Consider the following 18606-nt stretch of genomic DNA (forward strand, 5'->3'; position numbering starts at 1 on the left):
TTCTTGCCTTTGGCTTTGATAAGAAGGTTGTTAGACTAATTCATCAGTTAATCTCTTCTTCTTCTATTGTTGTCCTAGTTAATGGTAGCTCTTCTCTTTTTTTTAATACCTCTCAGGGATTGAGACAAGGGGACCCTCTTTCCCCTATCCTTTTTGTTATTATGGCTGATTGTTTGGGGAGGTACATTGGGGATCTAGTGTGTAGAGGAGTCATCAAGGGTTTGCAACCCTCTTCCCATCCTCTTATTTGTTCTCATGGCCAATTTGTTGATGATACCATTTTTATGGGGAAATCCAAAGTCAAGGAAGCCAGAAATTTCAAGCAAGCTTTAAATCTTTTTTCCTCAGCTTCTGGTCAACTGGTTAACTGGAATAAAAGTGTTGTGTTTTTTCTCAATACCCCATTCTTAGACCAAATAAAATTGCCAAAATCCTTGGATGTTCAATTGGGTCTCTCCCTTCTTCCTATCTGGGTCTTCCTTTAGGCTTGAAGTTTTTGGATTCCTTCTGGGAAGACCTCATTAACAAATTCAGCAAGAAGTTGGTAGGTTGGAAAGGGAACCTTTTAAGTCAGGCTGGTAAATTAATTCTTCTTAGAGCTTCTCTCCAAAGTATACCAACTTTTTCCTTAAGTCTCTTCAAAATCCCCACTAAATTTGCTGAGGGTATTGATAAAATTCAAAGGGATTTTTTATGGATTGGTTCAGAGGAAAAAAAGAGAATACCTTTAATTTCTTGGGATCATGTTTGTAAACTGGTCAGGGAAGGTGGTCTGGGTATCTAGAAAATTAGAAGCATGAATCAAGCTCTTCTAGCTAAACAAGGATGGCGTGTGTTCCATGAGAAGAAAGAATGGAGTACTATTTGGAAACACAAGTACCTCTCTAATTCTATTTCTCTTCTTGATTTCTTCTCCTCTGCTGATGTTATTCATCCCTCCTCAATTTGGGGAGCTGTGCAGGGTACTAAGAAAATGCTTGGAGAAGGGTGCTCTTGGAAAATTGGCAATGGGTCTAGGGTGAGTTTTTGGGAAGATGTCTGGCTTAAGGATCATCCCCTGATTGAAGATGTTCAAGATTTGAATCAAGTTGACTTATGCAAGCAGAGATATGGCACTCTTGTTAGTCATTATTGGTAGAATAACTCCTGGGTTAACTTGAAGGACATTGATCAAAGTTTCTATCACATCCAACTATCTCTCAATGTTGTTTCTCTCCACCCTTCTTTTGAGGATGAGATTATTTGGTATGCTAATCCTAGTGGGAAATACAAGGTTTCTTCTCTCTTTGCTCCTAAGGAGAAGGAAAATAATCCTTTGTGGTCTTAGGCTTGGATTAATGGTCTCATTCCTAAAATTAATTTCTTCTTTTGGGTCCTACTTCAAAATAAAATTCTGACCCTTGATAACTTGCAGAAAAGAGGTATAAATATGGTGAATAGGTGTATTTTATGTAAGAATGGTTTTAAAGATAGAGACCACCTATTTCTGAATTGCTCTTATTCCCAGATGATTTGGACTGAGATCCTAAGGTATTGGAATTTGACTTGGGTTCATCATAACAATGTGGAATCTTCTTTTAAAAGCTGGAAATGCCCATCCAAGAATTTTGACGTTCAATTTCTATGGAAAATTACTCTGCCTCATCTCTGCTGGGGTATTTGAAAAGAAAGGAATAATAGAATTTTTAGAAACAGAGAGGTTCCTGGATGGGTGATTGGTCAGAATATTATTAGAGCTTGTAAGGAGAATTTTAGATCTGTGAAAATTTCTGATCAAACCTTTCGTATTGATAATCCTATGTTTCCTAAAAACCCTAAGACTCAAACTGATAACCCAAGATTAAATTTCACTTGGAGTTCCCCTCTGAATGGTTGGATAAAAGGAAAATTTGATGGTGCTACTAAGGGAAATCCAGGGAGTGTGAGTTGTGGAGGAGTGTTGAGAGATCATATGGGAATAGTTAAAGATGTTATAGCTATCCCTATTGGTCAAACTAATAGTCACATTGCTGAAGCTATGGCAGCCCTTTATACTATGAAAATTGTAGTGGATTTGGGATGTCCAAAATTATGGTTGGAAGGTGACTCATTAAATATTATTAATATCCTTAATAATAAAAGTGCTATCTCATGGTCAATAGAGGCCACTATCAAGGAGATTAAATATCTTATTCAAAAATTTGAAAAAGTTGTTATATCTCATACCTATTGGGAGGCCAATGGTGCTGCTGATTAGGTTGCCAACTATGTTGTCCTAACAGGGCAAATGGTGAAGTGGACTGATGAATTAACTAATCAAGTTGATCTCAAAGCAATTACTCATTATGAAGCTATTCATGCGAAGATGGGTAAGATTTGAAAAGATTGGAAAGTTAATGATTTCGTGGAGTGATAAAATTATTGCCAAATTTTCTTCCCCTATGAAGTACACTCAAATGAATGCGACGTAGTGTTCGCACGTTTCTCTAAACAAAGGTGTTTCTTTTGGTGGGAAGAAAAATAGATTTCTTTCTAACTCTCTCTTTCTTTGCATCTAGTTTTTTTGGTTTGAATGTGTTTATTATTCTCTACTGATGGGGGGTGAACGGTGCAAACAAGAACCAAAAAACTATGAGGCATGGAAGGCTCACAAGGATGTTTGGAAAATTTTGCAGAAAGGAAATGTGACTCGTTACATGGAGCGACTCAATGGTTTTAAGCCACACATCACTACGGCTTTCTTTAAGAATTGGTCCAATGACAAAGTCACTCTCCATGGTGTGACTATGAAACTTATGGAGTAGTTTATTGCTAAGATCATGGGGCTTCCTATGGTGGGCATAAAATTCACCAAGCAAACTAGTATTTCAAATGCTGCCTATAAAAAGTTTTTGAAAATGGAAGAAGAGGAGAAGCTTCTGGAAAAGAATGGTGATTTCTTTGATGCGAACCAGATAAAGGAGATTTGGAGGGATGTTCTCTGCTACATTCGTGAGTATTTCATACTTGATGAAAGAAATAAAAGAGTTCATAAATGTCATTTTGTGTTTTTAAATCATTTCAGATATAAAGATAGAATTTCTTTCCCCTTCTTTTTGCGGTTTTCTTTACTGAATAGTTTAGAAGCCCATAAGAAAAAGGAATCCAGACCCATTCTTCATGAAGGTCTAATCCTTCTTATTGAGGGATATTGTAAAAACAAGCACATTACCTCTACTCCCTCTAAGGACAAGAATAAAGAGCCCATTAAGAGTAAGAAGGGTGATTCTGTTAAAGGTAATGAAAATGCCCTAAATTTGAAACCCTTTGCCTCTCAAGTTCTTGAGGATGAGGAGCCTGAGACTGAGAATTCGGAAAGCTATGAGAATTGGAAACCTGAGGATGAGGATGATACTGAAACTGGAGAGTTAAGTTCTAATTTGGATGGGTATTCGGAGACTGAAGATAATAATGAAAAAGGTAAAGAGGAAAACAATAGTGAAGGTAATTTTGAACAGAGTAAATCTAATAATGAGGGTAACTAGGTTATTTCTAGTGGGGGTAATAAAGTGGAAGATAACAATGTTAGGAATCCTGCTAAGAAGAATAAGGAGGACCATACAGCTATTATTGCTTCTCCTATTAAGGGGATAGAGGAATAAAAAAGGAAGGACTCTGCTCATCCTGAGGACAATGTTGAGGGTCGAAAGGAGGATCAAACGGAAATGGAGGATATCAATGACAATATCTGCTCCCCCCCACACGAGACTGCTGAAGATGATTGTGACGATATGCAGAGGGACACCATGCTTACCTTCCTACATTCTGATAAGGAGAAATTTGACACCAGTTTCAAGGTTGATTCTTGGATCTACAATGAACTAATGGGTTTTAAGAAAAAGGTGGAAATTCTACAACATAACCAAGATACTATCAATGCTAAACTTAGTCATATGGAAGGACAGATGGGAGACGTCCCTAACAAACTTAATAACTATGAGGAAAAACTCACAATGTTAATCAAGGAGAGTAGCACTAAAATGAAATAGGTCACCTCGAGTATTTGGGCAGCCACTGCTAACCTTGGCAAAAGGGCGAATGAAGATATCATTTTGGTTGAAGGTCCAAGCAAAAGAACTAGGCAGAGCTCGAGGAAGAGTGCTATAAAAGCTGTTGCTACTATGGATGTTGTTTCCAATCAAGAGACTACTACTATTGGTAAGGAAGCAGCTAAAATGATCCTGGAGCTACAATAGTGGCACTGGGGTGGGTTCTCTAGACTGGTGCCTATCTAGTTTTGGTTGCTAGTTGGGGTATCTGGTCCTGGTTTTTGGTTTTTTATAGTTTAGACTGTTTGTGGTTCTAGGTCCCTGTAAAACCTGGGTTAGTTTGTTTTTGGACTTTTCTAGTGGTTTCAGGTCCCTATAAAACCTAATTTTGATACTGTTCTTCAGTTTGTTGCAGGTTTTTTCCTGGTTGGACTGTATTGCTTTATCTCTCTATTTTTTGTTAAAGGGTTTCGGGGTCCCTTCAAAACCTGCTTTTACTGTAATCTAAAACATATCCATGATTTGACTTATATACAAAACTTCAAAATTTCAAAATTTTGCAATAACTTATACACCTCAGAATTTATAACTCCCCCTAAGTTAATATATCTATTTTGTGTCCAAAATTTGTGCTCCTTTCTAAGTAGATTTGTTTCTATTGACTGATACTCTTTGACTTCAATGTACTTATACTCTTTCATTCTCTCCCTTAGCTAATATCTTCTCTACTCTATTTCTATCTTTGTATTGTATTTCTCCCTCTTTCTTTATTCCCCCTCATAAGATATTCTCCCCCTTGTTGTTGTCTCCCCCTTTTTATTGATCTCCCCCTTTTTGACACTTATGTCAAATGGGCTATACACGTATATTGTGTTTGTCAAAAAATGATTTATGGACCTCCATTATAATTTTAAGAGTTACATTCTAGTTGTCACATGCAACATCTAGTGACTTGATTTGGAGTGAAAGCTTAATAGTAATGTGTACTAGGCCATATAGAGTAGAAAGATTGGGGTCTCTCTTTAGCAAAGTTTTTGCATAGCCTAGCTCCTTGTGCAGTATCTCCATTTCAGGGATGAGAGATGCCTAGTTACATTTCAATTTGGCTCTTATGCTAGCCTCTTCTACTATTAACATAGCTAATCAACTTCATATTTGTTCTTGCTCTTCTTCTTCATCCTCTTCATCTTCTTCCTCTTCTTCCTCACCTACACCTTCACAAAATTTATCCTTTAGCTTCTTTACCAATTTATCTTTCTTCTTGAGTGTGGAGGTAGTTTTTAATTCCATTTCAATCTTTGATTTCATCACATCATAATTCCCAAAGATTTTTGCAGTCTTGTCATTTTCATCTGCTAGGAGTGTTGAGATTGCTAAAGATGCTTCATCAACATTGTTCTCATATCCAAGTGACCTTAACCATCTGACCCTTGGTGTGGAAGCCTATATAAAGGTGTAATCAACATCAACTAGAAAAAATATATAATTGTAGTGTTGCTCAACCAATGAAACAAGTATCCTCATTCTTTTCTTCATTGACTTCTTAAAATCCTCAAAGTAGCTAGTCATCAATGTCTCAAAATTTTCTCCCATCTATTCAATATATTCATTTATCTATATTGCAATTGACCTATTGGTCTTCCATCCAATTCTACCAAAAGAGGGAAATGTCTTCTGCACATAAAAGAATATGCAAACAAGTATTACACCAAACTTGCATTGTGCACTTTTGGTTTTCCTTATAGCTCCAAGGTTATCCATTAGTTGTTTTAGTTGAAGTTCTACTAGATCATATGTATGATCTTTCTTTACAATCTTATAACCAACATCTACTACAATACAGGGTACACTATTCAATCTACTAGATTGATAGAATTTGTGTAAGATTACCCTAATATCAAAGTCTACTAGTGGATCAGTGATAGTATCAATTGTCATACCTCTCTTGTTCCATTTTGCCCATATGTTTTTCTCTAACACTTCCTTAGAGTCACTCCTTAGAGTCTTGGGCTGATTTAGGGTTGGGTAGCTAGTAACCCTATGAGTTATCCTCTTTGATATCTTAATCGATCCACCTTCTAGCCATAAGGATCCATCATGTATTCAACTTAACACAATTCTAATCCATTTAGTCTTGAAAACACTACAAAAATCTAGGGCATGCATCAAACCCTTTCTCTCAACTATTTTATATTCTTCTTTTAGAATACCATTATCACATAATCTATCATAAGATTCTCTAATTTCTAGGTCTCCAATGCTACCAATTTTACAAAATGTAACATTTTCTAACATATTGTGCCATAATAACATTCGGTGGGGTCATTATAAGTGCACTAGAGGGATATTGCTTATATGCTATGTCAGAGATGGCCTTGAATATGAGTTGTTTCACTTCATTACTAATAATTTGAACATTCAAAACCTCTTTCCCTTCTACATTTTTTGAGCTAGATACCATTCTATCAAACTAGGGTTTGTGCAAAGTAAAACTGTGTAGCTCATCTTGTGATAAATACCTTGTAAATTTCATATGTTGGTGTGAGATCGTCACTAAAATCTTTGCAAACTCTCTAAACAAGTTTCTTAGTCACCTTCTACCAATTTTCTTTTTCTCAAATTTAAAATGACAAAGAATGAGTGAAAAATGACCATATACCCTTCAAAACCCTTGTATTTAATGCTTAGTGCTTGTACAATTGTAAACTTGACATCAACTTGATTTCAAAATTATTGGGCATCCATTAATATTACCATCACTTAGTAGCTACTATGGACTTGACATCAACTAGCATTCCATTCGTTATCCATTGAAAGATTTCCATGCTTGGCAAAAACATGAAAACTTAAAGATTTAACTTGGATTTATAACAACATCTTGCACTTAATTCATGCTAATGTAGTCCTTTTAGTACTAACTTCCTTTGGAACTGATTGTATGATATAACACTTGAATATTAGTCTCACATACCTCTTGATTATTCAATTTGATGAGGTGTGATCACCTAACCCATTAGATGAAGTTATCTCTTCTGCATTTGATGTGTTGCAAGCATCTTTCTTTTTCCATGTCTTGTTCATCTCATCTTTGATGTGTTCAACATTTTCCTTGCCTTTGCCTTTATCAAATTCACAACTTGGTGCCTTTGACATAGTTGGACAATGCTTACTAATGTGACTAGTCTTCAAATAGCTAAAACATGTAGTTTTACTAAACCACCTTTTGTAGTTACCACTTAAGTGTGTTCTAATACAATTCTTAGGAATATGTCCATATTCTTAACAATAATGATGGTTATTTCTTGTATTGTAGTCCCAATTATAAGAGTTTCTATAGCTTCTTACCTTTGCTATCTTTTTTGATGACCATATGGATTTTGGATCTGCATTCAAAAGCTCTATGTCCATACTTCTGACAATTGTAGCAATATCTATCAAATTTTTATTTATGCATGGTCTTAGTTTTGCATTCATGTGCCTAATAACCTTGTTTGTTGCAGTTATGATAATGAACCATGTTCCTAGGCTTGAAATTCTAATTTTTATTATTGCTCCTACACACATTAGTAGTATGTCCTTTCTTTGTACAACTATGACAAGTAGGTTTGGAGTTCTTACCTCTATTGTTCCTTTCTTCAGTAATGTTGGATGATTCTCCTTCTTCAATGCTTATGTGGCCCAATCCTAATGTATCTTTGTTAGATCTAGTAGATCTTAGTAATTGCTCAAAGTATTTGATGGCTTCATTTGGCTTGTTGAAAATTTCAACAAATTCCTTTTCTCTTTTTAGATCATTTTGCAATTGTTCATTCTACAACTTCAATGTGGTTATATCAATATCTTTGATATTTAGTACATAGTTCGAATTCATCATTTGACTTAGAGTATCCAATTGCATGTTGGAGATCTTGGTTAGCTCTATTGACTTTTCCTCCAATCTGTTTGTCATAATTCTTTTGTCTTCTTCAATCATGTCTTTGTCTTCCATGGATTACTTCTTTTGTTTAGTCACCTCACATAGCAATATAGCTTGTGATTCTTCATCCAACTTGAGATTTCTTATTTCTTTAGCTTGGATTTTGTTCTTTTCCATTAGATCTGCAACTACTACATCAAATTCACTAGAGTTACCATCTGCAAATAGCTTGGTGGTGTCTATCTCTTTGTATAGTGTGTCATTCTCCACTATAGCAATTTCTTTCCTTCTCTTCAAGGAACTCTTTAAAGCATCTCTAGCTTCATTCAGTTGATGTAGTATAAGATGTATTTCAATCTCCTAGTTCTCAATAATCTTTCCTAATTTGTAGATTTCCATTTCAAGATCTTTCCTCAAAATTGCAAAGTTTCTCTTTTAGAGAACTAGGATCTAATACCAATTGTTGGAATTACAAGTGGGAAAGGAGTAAAAAAAAAAAAATCGTCATCTAGACTATTAGCCCCCTTTTCAACATTTTGGCTAAATTAATTTAATCACTTACCTAAGCCAAATTGCTAATAATCAATTTATTTGATTATAAGCTATAGTTTGACAATGCTATCCTAATTTCATTATTTGATTAAAAGAACATGTCCCCTTTTAATTAAATAAAAGACCCCATTCTTCTAACCCACTTAAAGTGCACACATAAAGTCCTTTTTCTATTTTGCAATTAAAAGAAAAGGCTTTGTGACTTTTTTCTTATATGACAAGTCAACTTATATTCTATTGGTTGACTTGTGTGTGCACATGGATCACTCCTCTTTTTGAATTCCACCGTTGATCATCCACCATCTTCATCTTGATCTCTACCATCCATACATCTTTAAAAGGGAGAGAGCTTTCCCCCTCAATCCATCCTCATTTTTTAATATTGTTATGCTGCAAGTTTTCTAACAGGTTTCTTTGGAGCTTTGTGGAGAACTTCTATTTCTTGTCTACATTCTCTCATCCATGGCATCATGGCATTCTAGCTTAGCTTAGCTTTCATTTTTACATGTAACTTAATCTCACATAGCTTAATAATGGTATTGTAACATTCTCATACATGTTTTAGCATAGCTCCACTTTGCATCTCATTCTAGCTTAATTTTCATTTGCATTGCATCCTTGAGGAACTCCTTGAGACATTTGCATTCTTGCATCTTGTCTTTGGAACCTCCCATTGCATGGTTTACTAGCAAGAAGAGTATCTCTAAGGCTCATTTGAGAGCTTTCTTATTCTTGAAATATACTCTCTTGCATTCCATGGATAGGGAGCTCTAAGCCGGCATCCAAGCATTCCCAACTCATGGAATCATTTGGATAGAAGGGTTTAGAGTGGGACACTTTCGAGTGTACATTTTTGGCACCCACCGTGGGGTAGGACTGTACGTTTCACCCTACCTTTTCTTATTTTTTCTTACATTTTATGTACTGCTCTATATTTTCTTTTTTTTTTTAGTCGCAATGTTGGGTGACATTTTTCCAATATCGCACAATAGTTCACAGTACTGTCGTGCGACACTTTTTTGGAAATAGTGTCGCACTTGCAGCCTATATATTGTCGCCCTCTGTGCAGAACTCTGTCGCATGGCTGAATTAAAACTATTGCCTAAACAAAAACTGTCACCTTCCTTTACTGTGAAGTATCGCGCGACATTTTTTCAACAAAAAGTATCGCCTGACATTTTTTTTGCTTGTTCCTTGAGGGATTTGATCAGATTTCTTCTTAGCTGGCTGACTATCATTTTTAAGAAGGTTTCTAGGTTGTCTTACAGAGGTTTAATTCACGATTTTTGTGATTATTTTGTGCTAACTTGTGGGCTAACAAGTTGTAATTGCAGGTTGCCCTCTTTGTGAAGAAAATATTGAAACCTTGCATACAAAAAGAATGCATGTCAAAGCTTCAAATGCGCAAGGGCTACTAACGTTGTTTGCAGGGCTGCCCAAAGCATAAAAACCCAAACTTGCTTGATTTTTTGTTTCCATGTGCGGCATTGAATAATTGTTCATTTTTATAGGCACATAAAACTTGTGATTGGAGTCTTTTGGTAATAGGAGAGTATGCTCTTCACCCTTGTGGTGAATCAAAAATCTTGACTTTCCATTTGGTTTCAAAGCAAGGCGTAACTGAATCTTCCTGGCGTGTTTGGGAGAAAATGATTAGAATAGGAGACTATGCTCTTCACCCTTGTGGTGAACCAGAAATCTCGACTTTCAAAAGTTGATCCACTTTGTATAGTTAGAATCCTTTAGAGGGCCTGCTCTTGGACAACCTGAGAGGGACGACCCAAGTGGGGACAAGCCGATTACTTGGCTATTCCAACCCACTATAAACTCAAGGCTACCAAGGACACAAAACTTTGGTAGACGTAGTGTCTGTCTTCGCCTAGTGTGATCGCTTATGGGATTTTGACCATAGGGAGATCACTAGGCAAGAATGCTTAAGGTACTCTTGTGATTGTGAGATTGGTTACTCATCGCAAGGTGAGGTGTCCCATAATTGGGAGCAAGAGGGACACTATGAACGAAAGCCCGATCTAAAAACCCTAAGTTAGTAACTACCCTTTTTAGCCACTCAACTTCTTGGTACAAGGATCGATCCTAGTGGACTACCCGGATCACCCTAAGATTTACACTCACCATATGTGTTCCCTTGGTTGTGCTTATGGCACTTCCATGACAAAGCCAATATCTCTTGTGGGCAACCACTTGGTGTGAGGCAAAGGAGCATCAAGCGTGGGCTAAGTTGTTGAGTAATGAATCATGACTCTAAGGTAGATTGCTTGGCTATTGTTTTCGATGTCTTGACCAGTGTTAACGTTCTTGCAACATAAACATTCTGATAAAAATTGTTAGGAAGGTTGTTCTGATATCCCAAGTGCGTATTGACAAGGTTGTTTTTACCCTTGATCAATTGTTTTGAAGACATGTTACAACACTTACTGTTTGCAAACCTTGTTGTTTACTGATACAAGCTGAAATGAAACGTTGTCTGATTGAAATGACTATCTGATTGACAAATTGAAACGAACTCCAAACCAAAAAATTGACTTTTTTACACAAAATTGGCACTCTGTCACACGCTTTCACAAGAAATATCGCACGACATTTTTTTCAAAAATTATGTCGCACGTCAGTAGTAAATTATGTCACACTGTGTCTGATATTCTGTTGCACTTGGTATAAATATCTGTCACTTAGAAAAAAAGTATTGCACTGTTCCTAAAATTCTGTCGCACGACATTATTTGTTAAACTTATGTCGCCCTCCTTTTGAGAAAGTATCACCTAGAGTTATTTTGGGTCAAAAATAGAGTTTGCAGTTGGATTTATTTGGTCTAAGGAGCATCATGCTGGTCACCCTTGATCCTTGCCATGTATCATTATGTGAAGAATTTGTCCTAAGTTGAAAAGATGGGTTTAGTCCATCGAATGTAAGTCTTGAAATGTCTTGATAAATCACTTGTCAAAATTCAGCTATTATTTTTCTAGCTATCCGCTATTGAGCTTCTCACTCATCTGCTTAGCTTGAGTCACCCGTGCTGTAAGATCTTGAGCACTACTTTACAAGCCATCTATCACATTTTGACAAGTGACTAGTCCTGATCATAAAAGCTTCAAATTTCGCTCGCTCTTCTTGTCCTACTAAACAAAGACAATTCTTTACATGCTGGTCACAACTAGATATCAAGTTGGTAACGGTAGCCACACACCTTTCATTTTCAAGCAATTGGAAACACCACCCAAACGTCCTCGCAAACAACCTTGTGATAAGAATCTCGAATCTGCTCAAACACAAACAGCTAACGTTTGGCACAACCCACTTTATAGTTTTGAAAATCCATTTGGTACACACTTTGAGACACCCGAGGATAAAAGTGGTATAGTCACTATGGTGCATCCTGATGAAATTAAACATCACTTAGAAGAACGAGCACGTGAAACCCAGAAGACTTTGGAGGCTATATACACTACGGAGAGAGAAAATCAACAAGCTGAAACTGACAATCAGGCACACTACAAAGGATATAAAGGAACTTTTCCTCGAAATCCCTTTGAAAATAATGATGGTAATCACACGCCTCCAAGGACTCCTAGAGCTGCCGATGGCGCATGTCCTTCACCTAAACCATCTCATCATGATAGTGATGAAGAAGTAACTAGCGAAGACGTGATCAAATTTCAACAAGATGGCTTCGCCCAAAAATTAATGCTCAGAGCTTTAGAGGAAAATGGAGACCAATACTTCTGATACATGACAGCTAGGGGATGGAAACTCCCTCAAGGTTTTAATGTTGAACATATTATTCCAAAGTGAGAGCCCACTGAGGCTGAAATCTTAAGGGAAGAAATACAGGAACTAAGGAAACAATTTGCACAACTACAAACATCAAAGGAGCCACCTAAGACATCATTTGTTGACTTGACTTGCACTCTTCCATTCGATAGGAGTCTATACATGATGTCATTTCCTAAGGATATAGAGGTTCCTAAGTATGACAAATACGATGGAAATGGTGACCCTCACGACCATGTGAGACATTTCTATGCTATTAGCATGGACTTTATGCATGAAGACACCTTTCTTATGCATTTGTTTCCTAGAAGTCTAAGAGGACAAGCTATGGAATGGTTCACAAAATTGAGTCCTCCTCTTAAAACATTTGATGAACTTGCGCAATGCTTCATCCAACAATATTCATACAACATTCAACATCTTGTGACTGTGCTAGATGTATGCAACATCAAACAAAAACCAGGAGAATCTTTTGCAATATACCTCCAATGATGGAGATCTTTATACTCTCGGTATCCTCGGCAAGTGCCTGAGGCTAAAAAAATTGACATTTTTGTCAATACGCTTGTACTCAAATTATACTTTGATCTAAGAAAATAGTTATTCACATCCTTCAACGCCATGGTAGAAAGTGCATATCACATTGAGGATGTTGCTATCAAAAAAGGTGATATTGCCATTAACAAGGACAAAATTAACAATGGAAACAGTAAAGACAAAGGCAAACCTTGGAACAAAAACAAGTATGTTATCAATGATAGAGTAGTGGACACTCCTAAGACTAAGGAACTTGCATTTAACCTTTCCAATGCCATCTATGCAGCAAAGCAACAAGAAGGTTCGAAACCACAAACCTTTGACAAAGGCTCTAAATTTGCAAAGAAGTGACGTGTTTACACACCTATGGTCGAACCTTATGAAGTGGTTTTAAAAACCTTAATTGCAAAAAAATTGGTCACCTTGCTAGAAAAATCACGTCCTTACTATCCACCCGTTAGACCTCCATGGTGGAGAGAAGATCATACTTGCAGCTATCACCGAAGTAAGGGACATAACACAGAGAATTGCTTCAAACTCAAAGATGTAATTCAAGACCTCATCGAAGCTGGCAAAGTTGTTACAGATGGCCTTGTTAAGAATACTGATCATAAGGCTTTCCAAAAACCATTACCTGAATATGAAAAGGGTGAGAACTCAAGGGTAGCTGCCAAAAAGAATCATGACGCCAAAATCAGTTATGCTTACGCTAACACTGATAATGTTATAAGCATGCTTGAGCCCATTGAATACGTATGTATGGCAAGCTCCAACAATGACAACTAGCTAAATTATGATGCTGAAGATGAACAACCAAGAGTGGTCTTAAGGACACGATCCACTCCTCAAAATCATACTGATACTAGACCCAGGGTGGTACTCCGGGTGGCTGGGTCTTCATCTTCTCAAGGTGAACCACTCAACGCTATCACTAGGGGGAAATCTAAGGTTGTCCTAAAAGTTGCTAATGATCCTAAAAATGCTTCATTGTCTAAACAACCAATTACTTCCAAAATCTCCAACTATGATCTTGTTAGCCAACTACAACGCACACAAGCACAAATCTCCTCACTTCACTATCTCACCTTTTCTGAAGAAGATGACCGAGCTCTCAGTCATCCCCATAACCTTGCTCTTCATATCAAAGTTCAAATCTTTCGTACCCATGTCCATTGAGTCCTGATAGACAATGGTACAGGGTTAAATATCATTTCATTCAATGTAATCCATCAATTGGGCATGTCTGAATTTTCCATCAATCTTAAGTGCAAGATCACTATAAAGGCCTAAGATCACTATAAAGGCCTATGATGAGGTTGAAAGGCCTTCTAAAGGTCTAATTATACTTCCAATAAAAGTTGGTCTAGTTGAGAAGAATGTCATTTTCCAAGTCTTAGACATACCACTTGCATACAACTTGTTGTTGGGACGACCATGCATTCACGATATGCAAGCAGTACCCTCTACATACCATCAGTGCATTAAGTTCCCTTTAAATGGTACTAAAGTGGTTGTCCCCAGTGAAAACTTCATGTCTATCAACACATTATCTGCTGTCGAAACACTAGTCCCGCACAATCGTTCTTCTCATGAGCTAGCACCATCTTTCATAGAATGTGAACAAAAATTGAAAATGATGAGCCTTGGTATGGGCGAGTACACTTTGGACTCTATTTCTGCCTTACCAATTTCCCCTTGATCTTATGGGAAACCAACTATTGCAAAGAAGTCTTTTGCTTCTGCTATGACACTTTTTGGCACTTTTTTGCAATCTTCCATACCACTGGAAGCAGAGAAGGAAGAACAAGCCATTAGGGACTGGATCTATAGAGAAGAGGAAGATGAGGAGGTTACAATGACTACCCCTATTTCTCCCAAAAAATATGGAAAAGGCTATAAATTTCTGGCAAAAATGGGCTACCAGGGCCACGGGTCCTTAACTGGTTGTAAGAATGCTCTATTTGAACCTTTAAGTCACACTCAAGGTCATGATGCTCAAGACACCACTGGTCTAGGTTTTGGGCTAGACAATAATACACCAAACTGTAATCGAAGATTACTCATGTCTAGTGAATCGAAGGATGATGACTCTCCCGTAATTGCTACTACTGCACAAGACAAAGACTTTGTTCCTCTCACTTCCCTCCTTTGGGGAGAAGAAATAATTACTGCTAATAATGAAGAAGCTTCTACCTCCCAACAACAGGAACAAGAAGGGTCTACTTCTGAGGACATAAATAGAGGACAAATTAGGCAGAATATTGCTCATCTCATAGATAGGGGTCAAAGTATAGATTCTCATGAGTATGAGTGGGAAAACCTCTCTGATGCATCTTGCGAGCTAGGGGTGGATTTCATTCATGCCCCTGCAACCCAACCCGATGTAGTCGAATGGTCTAGTATGGGGTCGGATGAGTTTGACTCACAACATGTCTCAATGGATCATGCTAGTTCCTCTAGGAATATTCCTGAGCTGGACTCTTTTGCGACATTTTCTATAGGCTCAACTTCACAGGTCACCAGAGATGACTCCTTCCATATCAATCACATTGAAACTTCTCCGTCACTCTCGCTAATTTACCCAGATCTCATAGATTGGTCTATCTAAAATCAAAGACCTGAAATACGATCTTTCCAAAATGACTATGAGATCGCTTGTTATCTAAACGCAATTGAACCTATCATTTCTTCCACCAGAAAACTCATGATTAACATGACAAAATCGGATATCAAGTACCTCAGTCAAAAAATTAAAAGAAAAAATAAGCGATCAGACGGCAAAAACCACATTGTGGCGGTGTCTGACCCTCAAAAAAGTAAAAATAAAGACGTATCTAATGGTGAAAACCTCTCTGAGGCACCTGCGGATAAGGTACTTGGTAGTTTACCAAGCTATTTCTAGGATAGATATTTAGTTCTAGTTGAACCTACACAGCCTATCAACTTGGGAACAGAAGAATGTCCTCAGATTATCCATATAGCTCAATCTTTGTCAAACAAAGAAAAGACACAGTTTGCTCAATTCTTTCAAGACAAGAAGGTCAACTTCGCATGGACATACTCTGACATGCCAGAGCTTGATAAAGATCTCATCATGCATCACTTATCAATCTCACCAGATGTCAAGCCTGTCAAACAAAAGTTGAGAAAAATGCATCCACATGTGGCTCCACTGGTCAAGACAGAGTTAGAAAAATTATTGAATGCAAACTTCATTAGGGCCATTGATTATGCTGAGTGGATTTCCAACATTGTACCTGTCTCCAAGAATGACAAATCGATATGAGTTTTTACTAATTTTAGAGATCTCAATAAAGCGTGCCCCAAGGATGACTTTCCACTACCAAACATCGATATGATAGTGGACATGACTGCGGGTTATGATATGTACTCGCTCATGGATGGATTTTTTGGGTACAACCAAATAAAGATAGCTCTAGTAGACCAAGAAAAGACAGCCTTTACATGTGCATGGGGTACCTTTTTCTGGAATGTCATGCCTTTTGGGCTCAAAAATGCTGGCGCTACATATCAAAGAGCAATGGCAACCATCTTTCATGATATGATGCATAAAAACATGGAAGACTATGTTGATGAAACATTGGCAAAATCAAAGAAATGAGACACACATCTCAAAGACCGTAGTTTGATATTGGACCATATAGAACAATTCCAACTTAGGTTGATTCCAAAAAAATGTGCCTTTGGTGTCACTTCTGGAAAATTGCTAGGTTATATCATTTCAGCAAAAGGCATTTAGGTTGACCCTAAAAAGGTCCAAGCTATCATGGATATGCCTCCACCAAAGACTATCAGTCAGCTTAGAGGTCTTCAAGGATGGCTACAATCCATAAGAAGATTTATCTCTCAATTAGCTGATAAGGCTCAACCTTTCAATAAAAATTTGCATAAAGGATCTACCCACATTTGGAATAGTGACTGTCAACAAAGCTTAGACCAAATCAAAGGCTACTTGGCAAAATCGCCAGTTTTGATGCCACCCATTCTAGGAAAACCTTTGATTCTGTACATTTTAGCTACGGATTCTTCTCTAGGAGCACTCTTAGCCCAAAGTGATGAGATGGGTAAAGAAAGAGCCATATACTATATCAGTCAAACTTTGGTGGCTTATGAACTAAATTATACAAGTATAGAGAAGGCATGCCTTGTTGTAGTTTTTGCCTCCCAAAAACTTTGGCATTATATGTTGGCCCATACAGTTCACTTGATTGCCAAGATAGACCCTTTGAAATATTTATTAAGTAAAGCTGCACTTACTAGTCACCTTGCTAAATGGATGATGATTCTTTCTAAATTTGACATTCAGTATGTTGAATATAAGGAAATCAAAGGATAGGCCATAGCTGACCAGTTGGCTGACTTCCCACTTGAAGATGCAACACCTATGCAAATTGAGTTTCCAGATACCTCAATCATGAACATTACTGACAGAACATGGAAGATGTTTTTTGATGGATCCCATACATAGAATGGAGTAGGAGCAGGGGTGTTGTTTGTTTCCCCTCATGGTTATACGATCCCAAAGTCCTAAAAATTATTGTTCCCATGTACAAACAATATTGCAGAGTATGAAGCATTAACAAATGGGATCAAAATGGCCCTTGAATGGCAAATAACTAAGCTACACATCTATGGGGATTCTCAACTGGTTGTGAACCAAGTGAATAATGAATATCAAACAAAGGATGACAAGTTGATCCCTTATAAAAAATTGATAGATGCTCTAAGGAATTATTTTACCTTTGTAACATTCCAACAAATTCGTAGAGCAGAAAATAAGGTTGTTGATGCTATGGCTACCTTAGCATCTATCCTCCAATTACAAGAACATGAATCATGATTTGAGTTCCTGGTGGAAGAATTGCGTCATCCAGCCTATGATTCCTCGGATAACCAGGTGATCTACACTATTGTGGGTCATGATTCCTCCCGCTATGCAGCTATTTTATCCTACCTACATGATCAGGTTATTCCTAAAACCCTCACGTGCAACCAAAAATGTCAACTCCTTCGTAATGCGTCACACTACACTTTGGTCTCTAGTGACTTGTATAGGAAGGGTCTAGACAGAATGTTGCTTAGGTGTTTAGAACTAGAAGAGTCCGAGAAGGAACTTGTTGAAGTCCACGATGGCATTTGTGGGGCACATTCTAATGGCCTTGCACTTGCCCAAAAACTACTTAGGATGGGTTATTATTGGCCCACCATGCAAGCTGATGTTGTGCACTATGCAAAGTCCTGTCAGAAATGCCAGCTCCATGGCAACTTGATACATGCTCTTGGGCGAGATTTAATCCCTTCTGTGACATATTGGCCATTTCAGCAATGGGCCTTTGACTTGGTAGGAAAGATTCATCCAAGCTCATCCAGTGGTCATAAATTCATCATCGCAGCAACAGAGTATTTCACTAAATGGGTTGAAGTTGTACCATTATCTACTGTTACAGGAAAACATGTTGCCCTATTTATACTGAATCACATCATTTGCCGATATGGTATCCCATCCTCTATTGTTACGGATAATGGAGGGCAGTTCAAGAATAAGGACTTAAAATAGCTATGCAAAAAGTTTCGAATTAAAAAACACTGGTCCTCCATTTACTATCCCCAAGGGAATGGCCAAGCTGAGGCCTCTAATAAAACACTGCTGAAAATCCTACACCGCACAGTTCACAAGTTTGGGAAAGATTGGCACTTGCAAATAAATCTGGCACTTTGGGCCTATAGAACCTTTATTCGTACTCCTACAATGGCTACACCCTTTTCTCTAGTCTATGGCTCTAA

The sequence above is a fragment of the Cupressus sempervirens genome, unplaced genomic scaffold, assembly GCF_028749045.1.
Source record: "Cupressus sempervirens isolate cs-2001-9-10 unplaced genomic scaffold, ASM2874904v1 CseChr00s100002_03, whole genome shotgun sequence".
Classification (NCBI taxonomy): domain Eukaryota; kingdom Viridiplantae; phylum Streptophyta; class Pinopsida; order Cupressales; family Cupressaceae; genus Cupressus; species Cupressus sempervirens.